This window comes from Asparagus officinalis, chromosome 7, assembly GCF_001876935.1.
Source record: "Asparagus officinalis chromosome 7, Aspof.V1, whole genome shotgun sequence".
In the NCBI taxonomy this organism is placed as follows: Eukaryota; Viridiplantae; Streptophyta; class Magnoliopsida; order Asparagales; family Asparagaceae; genus Asparagus; species Asparagus officinalis.
In genome coordinates, this window is record NC_033800.1 from 2,958,672 (window position 1) to 2,975,242 (window position 16,571).

Here is a 16,571-nt window from a genome sequence, read left to right on the forward strand (position 1 = left end):
ACCTATTACATATTTCATAAAAAAAATAAAGTACGAAATACTTTGCCTGGGTCTATTACATATTTCATAAAAAAAATATAGTCTGTGATTTTGTGTATGATGTGGCAAGTTTAATGCTATCAAAAGATAGCATGATTTAACTCACCCTACTAGTTACATAGAAAAAAGTACACTTCACCGTCTTTTGTCTCTTTAATAGCTTATTTAACTCAACCTGTTGGTAATTTATATGTACATACGTGCGATCATACCTTATGAGGTTACTTGGTATCATGCTGTCATATGAGAAGAATGTTCTTATGTATACAATTATACGGTTGAAGTGTGATTATGAGATATCCATCCTCTTTCTTTGCTCACTTGGTTGAGACTCGTTGACGTCAGTTTATATCGGATATTCCTCTTTCATATGATACATACGGATATCCATTACTATTAGTGGTGATGTCTCTTCATAGTTTAGTTGATGTGGTGTTGATGATATGAATTTTTGACGTTCTTGTTTGTCGAAGTTCTAGATTTGTGTCATATCAGTAGCACATCAGCTACCTCATTGAAGTTTATTTACATATACATGCGCGCGTGTGTACGTCTAGACATGTATGGCTGACAAGTTATTTTTATTTAAATGAGCTTTCAGAAGATATCTAGTGCCAAGACTTATCTTTGTTAGTGCAGCTAAAATTATCACCTTCAAGTGCTTCCGGCAATCCGACGCAGGAGAAAATGATGGTAAATAATTTCGTTCCTTCTCTTACACAAAGATAGAGATGGGAAACAAATTACGGCAAGAAATTAAAAGAAGAGTGAGAGAGAGAGGCTATGTATCCTCTGGTTCTCATGCAACATGATGCATGAGTGGTCTCAATAGCCAAAACGTGTTGGCTTAGCTTAGTCTGGTTAATTTGCTCTTGACCCAACTAGTTCACCTGTACTCCATCCTTTTCCTCTTCTTGTTTGTTGTTGATGTATCGTGATGGCAATATTCAATGAAGGACAAAAATAGCAGCGTGCATACATGTGTGTTCTGTGGGTGTGTGAGAAGGAAGGAAGGGGAGCTTTCCGATCTACGTACACCCTAATTAAAGCCGACCGGATAAAAACCACGTTGTCGTGTTAGAGTAAAAAAAATTACAACCCTGAATCCTTACCACAATTTCAAAGTTTCCGCGCAATTGAAGAGATATTTAACACGTAATCAAATTAATCATTTCATATTCGAATTATAGATCAAATACCCATTAATGATGAGAGGGGTAAATACGGGACACTCCTCAATAAAATCATCACCGTGGAAATTGCGACCGCATTAAAAAGATGGGCGAGTTCAAAGTAATAAGCAAGTAGCGCCGAGGACTTTCCTACGTACGGACATCCAGTTTTATCTGGACGGTGAAGAGTGGGCATCTGTTACTAGCTAGGATCGCAACATGCTAATCCGCACAAAGAAAAGGGAAAACATGCACATCCACTGATCATTATTACATTATTGCCGACCTTCTACATTCACATTAATCATAGGATTCGCATACCATGGCAATGGGCAAAGTGACGTGTGGATATAATTAATTAAAAAGTAAACTTGATCTTAGGAGAGCCCTCCTCGCTTATGATACTTAATAGGATCTAAATAAAAAAAAAAGTAAGAAAAAACGGAAAAAGAAAGACCGAGACGAGGAAAAATTTTTTGTTTAAATAGAGATTTTATATAGTAATTAATCAGGACAAAAAGAGTTTGTGTTTGCTTTGCTTTCCTATGGGTTTACTGGAAAATTAATGAACTTTTATTTTGAAGTAAAAATATGGCAAGACGCCCTATCATTGTATAAAGTAGGAAGTTAAAAGTATTTGTTGGAGAGCGTGAATGGCTGAGAGATTATAAGATCCAGTGGATCTTTTGAGGGGCTATGACTTTGAGCTGGACAAAGCAAAAAGAAAAACCATGTGAAAAGATCAAGTCGGATCTTTTGAGGGGCTATGACTTTGAGCTGGACAAAGCAAAAAGAAAAACCATGTGAAAAGATCAAGTTCTCAAGGAATAATGACAAAGCAAAAAGAAAAACCATGTGAAAAGATCAAGTTCTCAAGGAATAATGTGTGAAGTGATAAGAGCGAGCGGACAAAAGCCACAAAACGTGTGGGAGGCTAAGGCTCTTGAGACGTCTAGTGATAGATCCGCAGACAAAGCCCACCCGATATATCTTTTCACCCTGAGCTATATATATCTTTGTGTGATGACCTAGGTCTTCGTGCAAAAGTGGGGGTGCAAGGCAGCGTGCGAAGGTAGGGGCAAAGGTGCAAGTTGAGGGCTTCTAATTGCGGCTGCAGGCGTGCAAGAGCAGAAGAAAAAGGTGCGGCGGTTGTGCAAGGCAAAGGCGTGCAGTTTGTTCCTATGGTTTGTACTGCTTTAGAGAGATTTTTGTGTGAGGGATTTGAGAGTTTGTTTGAGGGTTTAGGTTATGAAGTTGTAAACCCTAGTTGTATTCTCTCCCTCTAATAGTAGATCTCCCCCCTCCTTGCCCCGTGGACGTAGTGTAAACCCTAGTTGTATTCTCTCCCTCTAATAGTAGATCTCCCCCCTCCTTGCCCCGTGGACGTAGGCGATTTGCCGAACCACATAAAATTGGTTTGTTTGTGTTTGTGGCCATCGTAATAGTTTTTAGGATCCCTCGATAAGTCAGTCCTAGAACTGATGAGAGGAAGAGCCGATATCTCACTTTGTTGAGATATTCGCTTCAGATTCTTGTTTCCTTGGTGAGACGGGAATTCTTATTGATCTTTCTCTCTTATTGTGTACCAGAAACTCTGCTGAAATTTCCGATGTGCACAACAAGTAGTATCAGAGCCAGGTTCCAGATCTAGGGTTTGGTTAGAGGAGTAGATCAATTTGGAGGCTCGCTAGGGCTTCGTTTGATGATAAAGATGGGATATTTTGGTAAAGACTCTATCTTTTCAGTTTTGGATCTATTCTTTGTTCGTTGGTGCGTTGAGTAAGATGTCGGGGAAAGAAGGTGCTTCGGGTGTCGAGGGTGGTACTTCTGGCGCGAAGACCATTCAAAGTCTGAATATCCACTCTATGAAGTTAGATGTGGAGAAGTTTAATTAATGGCACAAATAATTTTGGATTATGGAGATGTGAGGTTTTGGATGCGCTGAACGCGCAGAATTTAGAGGATACCTTGGAGTTAGATAGCAAGCCAGATGACATTGAAGAGAATGTTTGAAAGAAGATGAATCGAACGGCGTGTGGTGTGATTAGGTCTTGTTTGACTCAAGATCTAAAATATGATGCGATGAATGAGACTTCTGCAAAGAAGATTTGGGAGATTCTCGAAAGCAAGTATCTGACAAAGAGTGTTGAGAACCGCTTACATTTGAAGAGGAGACTTTATCGTTTCTAGTTGAAGAAGGGAACCTCAATTAGAGATCACATGAATACCTACACAAAGCTTCTTACGGATTTGACGAATGTGGATGTCATGATTAAAGATGAGGACAATGTGTTGTTGTTGTTGAGTTTCTTGCCCGATGAGAAATATGAGACCTTCGTCCTTACTCTGATTAATGGGAAGACATCTCTTTCTTATATTGAGGTCACTGCTGCACTGGTGAATTATCAGCTTCGGAAGAAGGATAAGGAGACTTCGACTGAGTCAGTAGCAGAGGCGTTGGCCGCAAAGAGGGAAGGGTCCAAATCGAAAGAATTAGAAGTCACAGTCTAGAGTAGGACATCCTACAATTAGAAAAGATCAGTGTGCTTGGTGCAAGGAGACTGGTCATTGGAAGAAAGACTGCCCAAAGCTCGACGAATGGATGAAGAATAAGCAGAAGGGAAAAGGGAAGCAACCATCATCAGAAGCAAACATCGTATCGGATGATAATATTTCTGACTCTTCTATTTAGAAGCAAACATCGTATCGGATGATAATATTTCTGACTCTTCTATTTATTCGCTTTCTATCAGTCCTACATTTGAGCTATTCGGAGGAATCCGAGTGGATGTTGGATAGTGGTGCGACCTATCATGTATGCCCTAAAAGGGAATGATTCTCTAGTTTTGACAAGCTGGATAGTGGTGTGGTGTACATGGCTGATAATCATGCATGCCAGATCCTTAGGATAGGAAGAATTCGCATAAAAATATTTGACGGGACTGTTAGGGAGTTAAATGATGTGAGATATGTTCCTTCTTTGAGAAAGAACTTGATCTCGATTGGAGCTTTGGTTGGAGAGGGTCTGAATGTTCGAATTGAGGACATGGTTCTCAAGATTATGGAAGACTCTCAGATTATAATGAAGGGCGTCATGAGGAATAACATGTATTACTTGACTAGAGGTATAGTGGCAGGTGGAGAAGTGACGACTTCTATTGATTCAACTAGACTGTGGTATTTGGGGCTTGGCCATTCCAGTATTGATTCCTCACATAGATTGAAAGAGGGTGCGAAGACCTGCAGTTTGAAGTCCAGTGAATATGTTGATGTGAGCAAGAAGACCGAGGTAAAGTTTGGCACCTCTATTCACCGTGCTAAGGATCGTTCTAGAGGAGTTCACGTGGATGTTTAGGGGCCTTCCATGGGGGCATCATTGGGAGGTAATAGAAGTTTGGTTTCCTTTGTTAGTGGCTGTTCTAGGCGTGTTTGGGTTGCAACCAAATCCTCTATGGATAAAGTCCTAGTAGTCTCTAACAGTTTGAAGAAGTGTAAGATGGACAGAAAGGTGAATGTACTTCATTCTGATTTTGTTAAGAGGTACAAGATGGACCTATTTCTGTATTAGAGCCGAGCTCACGGCATTGCGAGACACTTCGTTGGAAAGGAAATCTTGGGGCAACCAGATAGGATGGCAAATTTGAAGAACCGTGCCTTGCTGGAGGAGGATCAGTGTTTGTGGTCGAGCAATGGTTTGCAGAAGAGATTCTGGACTGAGGCTTCGATATATTTGAGTCATCCTATTAAAGAGTTGTTAACTGCTGTGATAGGAGGTAAAACTCAATTAGGTGTTTGGTCTGTGTAATACCCCAACCCTTGAGAGGGTGATGTGATTAGTATTGATAGATTTGATTGGAATACTCATACCACCAAGATGCATCTTCTTTTCGGGAACCCAACTCTTAGAAACTCCAAAGTTAAGTGTGCTTGGCCTGGAGAAATTCTAGGATGGGTGACCCCCTGGGAAGTTTTCCAGGGAGCGCGTGAGTGAGGACAAAACGTGCTGAAAAGACATGTGGTGGTTTGTGAGGCCAGTCCATCAGATCTAATAGCGTACCGACTCCGGGATTCCGGGGCGGGGCGTTACAAATAGTATCAGAGTCAAGCCAACCGGAATTGTGAGAGCTAAGTGCTATGCGGCGCAAAGTGCTACGTCAAGAGGGCGAGAGCCACCTCTTGAGGCCGTAGGAGACACCTCTAGAATCTCACACGGATGGTACGGTCTTGGATGATATGGTTTGGCACAATGAGGACGTTGTGAGTTTAAGTAGGGGAGTATGTAATACCCCAACCCTTGAGAGGGTGATGTGATTAGTATTGATAGATTTGATTGGAATACTCATACCACCAAGATGCATCTTCTTTTCGGGAACCCAACTCTTAGAAACTCCAAAGTTAAGCGTGCTTGGCCTGGAGAAATTCTAGGATGGGTGACCCCCTGGGAAGTTTTCCAGAGAGCGCGTGAGTGAGGACAAAACGTGCTGAAAATACATGTAGTGGTTTGTGAAGCCAGTCCATCAGATCTAATAGCGTACCGACTCCGGGATTCCGGGGCGGGGCGTTACAGTCTGGTAGTGTCACTTCGGTTGAGGCTTCGATAAGGGATCTATTTGACTCTCAGCAGGTGGAGAGTTTTGGACAGACCTTATATGTATCGCAGCGGGTGGAGTATGATGTTACTCCACATTAGGTGAAGATTACTCCATATCATACTGTATTGTTTGGGATTCCAGCTGAGGTGACACAGCTTAGGGATCATTTGGATTTGAGTGCAGATGATGAGTTGGATTTTGATTCGAGTGCAGCTAGCAGACATAATTTGGATATGACAATTGGTTCACCTCAGGTGGAGGTGTTCGAGGCCATTGGAGGTGCTATCAGCATCATAATTGATGATATTGGAGAAGGGTTGCGAACTCTTCTATTAGAGTGAGGTCGTTCGTGGCCATTTAGGTAAACTACGTGAAGGCTTGATTCCTTAGGCAAGAGGATACGTAGGCAGTCTTTCAGATGCAGCCGGTTTGGATTAGTTGGTTTTGATGGGGGTGAGACCGATTTAGTAAGTAGATACTAACATTTGGAGAGTGGTCACATTCTTATTTGGGTTCTCGACTTGTTGTGGATTGAGTCTATTGTCATGAATTATTTCACTTCGTACTGGACACAACAAGTGAGGCATTTGTTTTGGTTGGTGTCGGCTCAGTTTTGGAAAAACTTCGCCGAGGTGGAGAATTGTTGGAGAGCGTGAATGACTGAGAGATTATAAGATCCAGTGGATCTTTTGAGGAGCTATGACTTTGAGCTGGACAAAGCAAAAAGAAAAACCATGTGAAAAGATCAAGTTCTCAAGGAATAATGTGTGAAGTGATAAGAGCCAGTGGACAAAAGCCACAAAACGTGTGGGAGGCTAAGGCTCTTGAGACGTCTAGTGATAGATCAGCAGACAAAGCCCACCCGATATGTCTTTTCACCCTGAGCTATATATATCTTTGTGTGATGACCTAGGTCTTCGCACAAAAGTGGGGGTGCAAGGCAGCGTGCGAAGGTAGGGGCAAAGGTGCAAGTTGAGGGCTTCTAATTGCGGCTGCAGGCGTGCAAGAGCAGAAGAAAAAGGTGCGGCAGTTGTGCAAAGCAGAGGCGTGCAGTTTGTTCCTAGGGTTTGTGCTGTTTTAAAGAGAGTTTTGTGTGAGGGATTTGAGAGTTTGTTTGAGGGTTTAAGTTGTAAAATTATAAACCCTAGTTATATTCTCTCCCTCTAATAGTAGATCTCCCCCCTCCTTACCCCGTGGACGTAGGCGATTTGCCAAACCACGTAAAATTGGTTTGTTTGTGTTTATGGTTATTATAATAGTTTTTAGGATCCATCGACAAGTCAGTCCTAGAACTGATAAGAGGAAGAGCCGATATCTCACTTTGTTGAGATATTCGCTTCAGATTCTTGTTTCCTTGGTGAAACGGGAATTCATATTGATCTTTCTCTCTTATTGTGCACCAGAAACTCTGCCAAAATTTTTGCTGCGCACAACAGTATTTACATATATTTATATCTAGTTGTGATTTAACGATAGATCCTGAATTGGTACAGGAGCGGACCTATATCGTCACTCTACACAATAGAGGAACAAAGTAAAATCACCCATAGATATACAAAAGAATATGCAATAATGCGAAGAGTTTACCACCCGCAACCTATAAGTTTAGCACACCAAAAACTTGTTAGTAAGTCCGCTAGGGGACACTATCATGTGCACAGAAATCCCAAAAAAACTCTCAAACATCAAAGCTGCAAACAACCCTACTAGTCAGCTGCTCCCCCGTTGCTGTCTTCACTTGAGGTGACCAGGTCCAAAATCCCCCTTTCCCGAACAATAGCCTTGAGCTTGAGAACTAGTTTGGAAGTCGCCGAACCTGTACAGAAAGTGATGAAATAAGCTATCTTGGATGCCAGTTGATGGTGATTTGGCGTGGCTCCATTGAATATGAGATTATTACGAGCAGTCCATATAACCCAGCAGATGGTAGGAAAGGCAAATCTCTACAGTAGCTTCGCTGCAGGCGCTATGCTTAGTTGATAAACATATCAAAGAATTCGTGTATGGATGTAGGAGGAACTTGGATACCATTGATTGGGAGAAAAATGTCTCAGGTCTGTTTGACCAACTGACAGTGGATGAAGAGATGGTTGTGGGATTCTATGTCACTTAAGCAGAGGGAGCAAAATAGGTTATCGGTCCACCCTTTAGCAGTGAGTCTGTCCTTGGTATTGAGTTTGGCCATAGAGAGAATCCACGTAATGAATTTGACCCTACTAGGGAAAAGGTTGTGCCAAATAATAGAGTGATGAGGGTTGCGGGTGCCTCCATCTGAGATGAAGGTGTAGAAGGAATTCACAGTGAAACTATCCGAGCAATATATCCAGGGGCCAAATAACTTCATCTATAACAGGGGTAGGGGAGAGATTAGTAGATTCTATCCATTGAAGAAGTTCTTGAATTTAGAGTCTGTCATGCTGGCTGGTTAATTGGATACCTCAAATTGGTTTTCAATGCCAGATCCCTCTTATGAATCTTTCTTGGGACTCAATGGAGGCTTTCTTAGAGAATGCCAGATTGTAGGCCAAGGGGAAGAGACTAGCAAGGGAGTTGTTACATGTCAACTTATCCTCCCAGAAGAGAATCCTAAAACCATAACCTAGACGCCATTTTACTATAGCCACAAAAGCAAGGTAAGCAGAGTAGACATCATTTTAAAATTTAGAGTTGTTACCTCTAGGGGGCGTGCTATGAGGGTACGAAGGGTAGGTGGATTGAAGGACCCGAGCAACGTGGTTGTTGTTAGTGAAAATTTTCCATAACCATTTGGCCAGGAGAGAGATGTTGAAATTCTCAAGGTTAGAAATGCCTAGGCCCCCTCCTAATTGACTAGGGATTTACCTCCTGCATTGATGTCTCCTCTCTTCTAAAGGAAGTTACGCCTGATTTTATCCAAGGTCTTGATCAGCTATTTAGAGAGCTTGAAGAAGAACATGTAGTATAAAGATAGAGAGAAGAAGACTGAGTTGATGAGGACTAAGACGACCACCACCGAATGAAAGATGTCCGAAAATTAATGAACTTAAAGCTGACATTATTTGTTGGTGCGCCGAAACGAGCTCATGTGCATGCAGCCGGGAGAAGAGAGTAAAAGACAAATAAAAACAGCCATTCTTAATAATGCAAATAACTCAGTTAATTTATAGCCCTACACCTGTCAAAAGAGTACTTGTCCTATGGTTTCATGAACCAACACAGCATATATGAAAATCTAGCGGTGAACATTAATTAACTTCCAAGTTTACCCAGCATGCGTGTGTGTTTGTCTGACTACAGGGTCCCACAAGATTCAGGTCCTCCCCGTGAAAGAAAACACTGAATTTTACGGTATATAATTGTAATCGTCTGTTATTTCATGTATAGTTACGACTCTGTTGGATAGCAGTATTCCTAATCTATTTTGGTAACATGAAGTTATTAGGATTCCTAATCTATTTGGTAACATGAGGGTGTTAGGATTCCTAATTTGTTTTGTTTTTGGTTTTAGGATTCCTAGTCTGTTTTGGTTTTAGTTTTTCTATATATATGGAGATTAGAATCAATCATCAAAATAGAGGAGAGTTGTAATCAGAGATTAAAGAGACTTTTGAGCATTGTGAGAGGGAGATATTGTGAGCAAGTTGAGAGCTTTGGTTGAGGGTTAGTTTGTGGGTTTTGTGAGATTGTAACCATTTGTACTCTCCTTGATTTAGTGGAATCTCCTCATCCTCTCCCCGTGGACATAGGCAATTTGCCGACTCACGTAAAATTGGTTGTCTCGCTATTTGTGTGATTTGTAATAGTTTATTTAGGTTCTCTCGACAAGCCAGTCCTAGAAATGATGAGAGAAAGAGCTGATATCCTACTTTGTTGAGATATTTTGCTTAATATTCTTGTTTCCTTTATGAAACGAGAATTCCTATTACGACCTGACTCTCTTGTTGTACTGCCGAAGTGCTCCCGAAATTTTTGCTGCGCGCAACAAGTGGTATCAGAGCCCAGATTCCAGATCTAGGGTTTTGGCATTAGGTGGAGGAAGATTCGTCGTGGAAGCTTGGTTCTTGGAGCTCTAGGATTCGGTGGAGATAGGATTTGAAGTTGCCGTTGGAGATTTCGCTTTCCTCGTGTGGACAAGAGATCTATTTGGAATCCGATCTAGGGTTCAATTGGGTAATTCTTAATTTCTATCAAAGTTTGATTTTTTTCTACAACTTGGAGTTAGTTTGCAATGGGAGAAGAAGGTGAAAGCATCAAGTCGATGGCGAGTACAGTTCAAGTTGGTTTTCAGAACACCAAAATTAGTATGATGAAATATGACGATAAAATCAACTTTGGTTTGTGGATGAGCGACATACATGATGCACTTAATGCTCAGAACTTGGAGGAGACCATCATGGTCCACGAGAGACCACTAAAATATGAAGAGGCGATATGAGAAAATATGAATCAGAACGCTTGTGGGGTGATCAGGTCTTGTTTGGAACAGGAGCTGAAATATGATGTGATTAGGGTGACGTTTGCGATGAAGATGTGAGAAATTCTCAACAATAAGTAGCTTACGAAGAGTGTTGAGAACATGTTACATTTATTGCGTAAGTTATTCAGATTTCCGATTTCTAGAGGCACCTCGCTTGCGACTCATGTGAACAACTATACGAAGTTGTTGTCGGACTTGGCGAATGTTGATTAGAGGCACCTCGCTTGCGACTCATGTGAACAACTATACGAAGTTGTTGTCGGACTTGGCGAATGTTGATGAGAAGATATCGGATGAGTACTATACGAAGTTGTTGTCGGACTTGGCGAATGTTGATGAGAAGATATCGGATGAGTACAATGCGATTATCTTATTGGGCTCCTTACCGGATGAGGAGTATGACACATTTGTGCTCACTTTATTGAACGGAAGATCTTCTATCAGCTATAGTGAAGTTACTAATGCATTGACGAATTATGATTTGAGAATGAAGGACAAGGAGACTTCCCGCGCTAGTACTTCAGGAGAGGCATTGTTGACGAGAGGAAGAAGCTCATATCCGAAAGGTGGTAATAGAGGAAGGTTAAAGTCAAGAGATCGTCACCAGCTAAGAAAGAACCAATGTGCATTCTACAAGAAACAGGGACATTAGAAAAGAGATTGTCCAAAGATCAAAGAGAAGGAGAATAGCAAGAAAAAGGGCCCGAAGGCCAATAGGGTGAATATTACGAAAGGCGATGATTCCGATGATTCGAGCTTTTCTCTACTGATTACTCCGGAGGTGAACCACTTGGATGCATCAGATTGGATGTTTGATTCTGTTAGACCCTAAAGGGGGGTGATTAGGGTCTTATGCTAATCTAATCCGATTTTATGCCAATTAAAATTAATAACAAATTATTCTTACAAGAGAGATATACAATATGTTACAAGCAAAAATAATCAATATGAACATAGAGCAATATCCTAGCAATGAGATATACTATGAGATATATTCAAGGATATATAATTAACACAAGGGTAAACAATCTAAACTAGATAGTGGGTAATATAATCAACAAGCAATATACAAAGGCGATATAAGATATGAACATAAAAATAAGTGTGCTAATGCAATCACAAACAAACGATATGATTACGGAGTTCGGTCCCCACGACTTACGTCTCCGCTCCTCACCTCGAGGAGATCTCCAATATCACAACCGGGTTTTATACGTTTACCCGAACAACGTTTACACCTCACACTTGGTTTTCTAGCTAACCGAAAACTTTACAATCACCACTCTTGTAATCCCACTCTACACTCTCTTAAGTGTTGGAACTAGACATATCTCCCTCAAGTGCTCGGATATAACCTCTCCCTAGGTTCGTCAACCGACGCCACTCCTCTTGGGACGATTCCCGACTCACACCACACACTTCTCTCGGTTTACAAGTGTATTACAAAGTGTATCCTCACAATTAGGCTCAATACAATAAATGTTTGTTCTCTACTATGGATGAGAACATAATAAAAGCTCACACTCAATTGTTACAACTCTCACCAACCCAAATATACTATGTATAAAAATACAATAAGCTCAAGTGGGTGTGTGTAGACAATAAGTGAAATAAAATCTAACTCAAATAGCAAACTAGAAATAATAAGAATTTGAAAATCAATAATAAAATTGCTAGAGAAAAGAATTAGAAAACTTCTTTATAAACTCAAAGGAGAGGATGAATAAGATTGAGAATGAATCCTTCAATTTGCAATGTAAGCTTCCTCCTTTGTAAACAAAAACCAAACTTAAAACAAACTGTAAAACCCTCTTAAACTTGTTTAAAACTTTCTCCAATTCTTGTTGGTAGAAGAGGGGTTGAGGGGTTTTTATAGGAAGAGAAATCAACAGCCAAAACCCCAAACAAAACAACAAAAATCCTAAAAAATCAGAAATATGATTCTGTACCTAATAAAGCCGTTAGGCTATCGGCGGTCGACCGTGAAATTCTCGCGGTCGACCGCGAGGTACTTTTGAACCTGAGAAAACTTTCAGAGAGTTCGATGGTAGACCGTGGCGGCCGACCGTGAGAATTTACAGCTTGACGGTCGACCGTGACGGTCGACCGTGACGGTCGACCGCGAAAGTTTCTGCTACCTCCTGAGGAAAAAACAAAGGCGCGGTCGACCGTGGCGGTCGACCGTAAACTGACATATGAGAAAACAAGTTTGAAAGTTAATTTTCTAATTTTAAAACCGTGTTTAAAAATATCAAATAAATTCCAAAAAATATAAAACTTTGAAAAATGATTGTAGACATGATAATAAATATGCTACAAAGACTGGTTTTTAAAAAGAACCTCCCAAATAAAAATATCATCATTTTACAAAATAGTCCAAAACATGAAAATGTAAACATATGAATGTTGACATTTTGGCTAAACCATGTTTTGAAACAATACAAAATGATTTTGTAGACTAAATAGAAGATGTAAACTATTGTTATGAAGTCTATAAATAATGAATATAGTATTTTCACAAATACAATAGAATATGAAACATATGAGTATGAATATGAATATATATTTATTTCATATCAATGAAATTAAACCAAACCAATTTATCCACGTAAAAACCAACATGTTTGAATATAAATATTTATTTATATGCTAGTAAAAACTTTGTTTGTGGATAAACCAAAATCCAAAATGTGTACATATATATATAACTATATATATATATACATAGAAACCAATAAAATGTGTGTATATGATATTGAGCTTAAAGTACTTAACACACATAATATAACACTTAAACTAAATTACTCAAGCTATGATCTTGATTTTCAATAAGCTCTTCTTGGTAATCTTACGGATGAAGCTTGAACTTGGATCTTTAACTTGAATTGTATGGCTTCACTCCATAATTCCGCCAACCTCCATTGGATATGATCGTGAATGCGTAATTCCATCCATCCTCTAACTCGTTATTTGCCTAGAATAAATACGAAAACACAAACACTAGACAAACAACATTAGAAGTAAATTGTTTGTTAAACATCATCAAAACAAGAAGGCTAACAATCTCCTCCTTTTTTATGATGATAAACAATTTACAAAAAGGATATATGCATGAAAAGAAATGAATATACAAAGTATAATATATCATGTATATAAACAAGAAAGAATATACTCACAATATTTCTCCACCTTTGACAACATCAAAAAGGGGAAAACAAAAGAATGAGAGAGCGAAAGCTCCCTCTATTAATATGCATGGGTGAGTATAAAAATAATAATAAAAAAGGGAAGACTCCCCCTATCAAAATACCTTAATGAATATATACAATGAATGCTAAGGCATACATATGTGAGCAAGCAAGAAACATGCTAAACACAACTCACACACAAAAAGATAATGAGAACACATATAAATATGTCAATATAAAAATAGTGTCTCATTAACACAAAAAATATAAAAAACCATATAAAAGAATAGATTTATGAAAACAAAAGAAGAGGAACATGAGAATCATGCAAAAAGTTTTTAAATGAAAACAAATCAACCAAAAGAAATCATAAATCAAAGTTTAAATCCAAAAACGATGTTTGATCAATCAAGAGAATTTTCTTTGTGTGATTTGATCAAACCACATATGGAATACATTATAAGGCACGAATAGATGATCCATAAGAACAAACACATAAATATCATCATATAAGTAAAATATAATGAATTCAAAGCAATAATTCAAAACAAAATCTTTGATAAAAGAATTTTAAGAGAGGCAACAATATATCAAGCTCTTAAGCTTGTTCCAACCCATATAATCATTCTAGCATCCGATAAACATAATTTGGGAATAAACATCCAATAAACCTAGAGGGTTATATAAACACAAACCTCTCATCAAAATCAAAACTAATAATCATGAAAACAAAAGATTTGATAAAAGAAAAATTATTTTCATAACCAAAAGATCTTAAAACATAATTTTCAAAACCAAGAAAAGGAAAAAGAAAAACACTAAAATACTTGGTTTTTACAAATCAAATTTATTTTGGTACCCAAGTAATATTGGTACCAAAAGGTTTAGGGACATGACCCCTATCATTTAAGCTCAAAGCCCTAGGGTTATGAACCCTCTTGGGCGTATGTGATGCATGGGATCGGTCATAGCAATAATCATTCAAATGACCCTTTCGATTGCAATATGTACAACGGAAAGAAAGCATTTGCTTATGTTGACAATTAAAAGGTGCACGTGGAACATTTGCAAACAAAGGTAAATTATTTGAAGCTTTTTGCAAATATAAAACATTATCAAAACAAAACTTTCCTAAGTGGCAAAATCTATCACAAACATTACATTTATAAACATGTGGTCTACTAGAAACAATTGGCAAATGAGATTTATTTTTCAAATTAAAACAATATTTGGCCAAATGACCAAAACGATCACAAATATCACATTTAAACACATGAGCATGCTTATGATGAACATGATGAGTATATGCATGTGTATGTGATGAAGAAGCCTTATGAGATGCACAAGAAATGCTTATGATGAACATGATGAGTATATGCATGTGTATGTGATGAAGAAGCCTTATGAGATGCACAAGAAGCATTAACCTTAGAAGATTTGTGTGAGTCATAACAAAATTTAGCAATGTGGCCTTTATGACCGCAAATTGAGCATTTGTAAATTTTGCTATACAAGTGTGCATAGTGTGTAGGTGATTTTGGAACACTAAGTTTAGCACACTTGTCCATAAGTTTCTTATGGTTAATAATGCATGAATTAAGAGTTGAGTCTAAAGATGAAATACGATTTTTAACAACATTCAACTTATCATTTGGCACATTGTTTGCGGAGAAAATTGTTTGATTCATTGCGGTATTCATTACAAACTTCAGACGTTTACAATAAAAACAAAAATTAGTCTTTTTATAATACCTTTACACAATAAAAACAAAACAAAAATACAATTCTCTTCAAACAGTACAGAGATCGTTTATCAATTTTCTGCTTGTGTGGGATCTTGGCCTGTGACGGGGACGTTGATATCTGTGGACCACCATCGATCTGATCTGATTGCTGAAAAATCAGGCAGAGCTTCGTTGATTCGCGAAGGAATCAAGAAATCGTAGCGCTTATCTCGGCAACAGCGAGATAATTGCTCTTCTTAAGATCACCACAACGGGGTAATCTTAAAGGACGAACACGAGAACTACAGATCTGACGAGCTCTTCTTCTTTATGCCGACAAACTCGATCAGATCTCTACTCCTCCTCCTCTCTGAAATTCGTGCACTTTTGATCTTCAATCTGGCAGGGCTTCGCCAACACTCAAGAATTCCATATCTGAAAAAATAAAGGTCCTCGGGCTGTATTTATAGGCTCCGGGGAAGTCCGGGCGATTAAAACCGCATAACGGCCAGTTTTTAGGGCTGGAGACACCCTTGGGTGTCTCAGCAAGGCCGAGACACCCTTGGGTGTCTCGGCCTTGGCCGAGATACCTTGGAGTGTCTCGGTTGGGCCGAGACACCTCGGGGTGTCTCAACTTAGGCTGAGACGCTTCGTTTTGCACACTTGTCCGTTTCTGCCATAACTTCTTCATCCGAACTCAGATTTGAGTGATTCAAAGTGCGTTGGAAAGCCAGCGAGGAGTTATACAAGCTCCAATGATTAGATTATTATGGATTGAGCTAGGATATGAGCGACATTTAGCCTTTTGTAAGCGACGCGGGGTTCCCGATCAGTTCGTGTCTTCGTTATTCTAAAACTCCATTACTTCACGTAGTTCATCGATTCACTTTAAGCGTTCATCGATGTCAATCAAGCTTCTGTAACTTAGATAGTGATGTTCATCGTATTCTCTTAGCTTTGAGCTGCTCGTGGAAACCTATATGTAATTTTCAACGCCTACAGATACCCCCTCCAAAGCGTTCCAGACTCGTTTCTTTTATAGAAGAGGCTAGAATACTTTGGATGTGATTGGTCCAGCCTTCGGTCGGCGTAGAAGACCTGTAGTTAGCTTCAATTCTTGACTCCTCTGATTTTCAATCTATTCGATGCTTTGACGAACAGCTGAAGTTCTTCCGACGCTGCGTTTATCGTCTGGCCGTCATCAGAGTCAAGAATCTAAAACTGATGAGTTGAGTTTGGCTCGTGTCATTGAGTTGACTTAGAACGGACTATTTCCATCGCATCATGCTGACTTAGGGTTTCAGATCGCCGTACGTTGACTTTTTGTCATAACGCGTTGGCCGGCGTTGACCTAGGGTTTCGGATCGCAACGCGTTGATTGGCGTTGACCTAGGGTTACG